Here is a 2,310-nt window from a genome sequence, read left to right on the forward strand (position 1 = left end):
GACTACTGACATCAGCCACAAGATGAGAAATTATGGTCTAGGAGTCACGCGGCTGGAGGCTGCAAGAGTCTGACCCTCCCTCAACTGCTCTTAAGATCACTGCTCGAGATGTTTTGCAGACCCTGCTCTTGAGGATCAGCTGGCACCACCCAGATGGATAAAGTGGCTCGTCTGATCTTGTGGCCCCACCCAGGATCTGACTCAATTTAAGGAGACAGTGACACCTTATAATTTCATCTCCAACTCAATCGATCGGCACTTCGGGCTCACCGCCCCTCCCCACCCACCAAACTGTCTTTAGAAACTTTGATCTAGGCTAGGCCGGGCACGGTGGCACATGCCTGTAATCCCAGCACTTTGGGAGGCCAAGACGGGCGGATCATGAGGTCAGGAGATCGAGACCATCTTGGCTAACACGGTGAAACCCCGTCTCTACTAAAAAATACAAAAAAACTAGCCAGGCGAGGTGGCGGGCGCCTGTAGTCCCAGCTACTCGGGAGGCTGAGGCAGGAGAATGGCGGGAACCCGGGAGGCGGAGCTTGCAGTGAGCTGAGATCCGGCCACTGCACTTCAGCCTGGGCAACAGAGCGAGACTCCGTTTCCAAAAAAAAAAAAAGAAACTTTGATCCATGCGGGACGCGGATGCCGCTCCCCCACCGCACGAGCCAGGTCCCGGGAGAGATGCAGCATTCCCAGGGGGCCAGGAATGCAGCCGCTCATGTGCACCCTCTGTGTGCCTTTCCCCGCCCCCTTGGAGGTGGAAATCGCCCATGGGTCCCTGGTTCCAGATGCCGAGCCTCACCAAAGGGTGGTTGGGAAGGATCTCCCAGTGAGTGGCAGGATCCTGGCTGTCCCCGGGATAGCTGAAGACTGTCACCTGCTCCGAATTTCCGTCATCAACTTTCTCGACCAGCTTTCCCTGGTGGTGTGGACCGTGCTGAGCTTTGGGCGCCCCCCCGTTTCCCACTAAGCCTGACCTGGGAAAATGGGGTGAGGTCTAAGCTTGCCTCTCTTCCTGGGCAGTGTGTCCATCCCTCCTTAGGACAGGAATTCCCACAGTTGCTGCTTTCCTGTGAGGGCCTCATGGTCAGCCTGAGACCTTTGGGTGCTCAGGCACCCTTCGTTTTTTGGGTTTTTTTTTTCTCTTTTGAGTTGGGGTCTCCCTCCCACTGCACAGGCTGGAGTGCAGTGGTGCGATCTTGGCTCATCACAACCTCCACCTTCCAGCTTCAAACAATTCTCCTTCCTCAGCCTCCCAAGTAGCTGGGATTACAGGCATGGGCCACCACGCCCAACTAATTTTTGTATTTTTAGTAGAGACGGGGTTTTGCCATATTGGCCAGGCTGGTCTCGAACTCCTGACCTCAGGTGACCTACTTGTCTCGGCCTCCCAAAGTGTTAGGATTACAGGTGTGAGCCACCGCACCCGGCAGGAGCCCCCTGTTTTATCTGGTTCTTAAATGTTTGTTACTACAGAAAATAAAACTCAGCTACTATACCCCCCAAACCCCCCCCCAAAAATAAAACAACTCTGATCCCCGGATGGTAAGAAAACATGAATTACCTTTATTTTTATTTATTTTTATTTATTTATTTATTTATTTATTTATTTATTTAATTTATTTTTTTTTAGATAGAGTCTCGCTCTGTCGCCCAGGCTGGAGTGCAGTGGTGCGATCTCAGCTCACTGCAACCTCTGCCCCTCCAGGCCACAGCCATTCTCTGCCTCAGCCTCCACAGTAGCTGAGATTACAGGCATGTGCCACCACGCCTGGCTAAGTTTTTGTATTTTTAGTAAAGACGGGTTTCACCATCTTGGCCAGGCTGGTCTTGAACTCCTGACCTCATGATCCACCTGCCTTGGCCTCCCAAAGTGCTGGGATTACAGGCATGAGCCACCACATCCGGCCGTGAATTACTCTTTATTGCAATTCCCCTGTCTCAATAAATAGGCTGTCTAGGCAGTGGGCAAGGTGAAACTACTGGGCAGTTATAGGAACACCCCATGCAACCATGTCACCCCCCCATGAGAGAAACGATCAATGTGCAGCAGAAGTCCTGTGTCAGGCCTGCAGAGGCCACGTCTGCAGCAGGAGTGAGGTCCATGGCATTGCACCCGATGTGATGCTACGTTCTTGTACCTGGTGCTGTGACAGATCCAGGCCACAGCTGGGGCCGGTGCGGTGGCAGAGCAGCTTCTTTCTAGCCGGTCACATCAGATGTCCTTGCCACAGGCATGTACAAGTGACCCTGACACTTCAGTCGGCAACTTTGATTTATTTCAGGTTTGTAGCCCCAAAGGCAGATGTC

The sequence above is a fragment of the Macaca fascicularis genome, chromosome 15 (assembly GCF_037993035.2).
Source record: "Macaca fascicularis isolate 582-1 chromosome 15, T2T-MFA8v1.1".
NCBI classification, from domain to species: domain Eukaryota; kingdom Metazoa; phylum Chordata; class Mammalia; order Primates; family Cercopithecidae; genus Macaca; species Macaca fascicularis.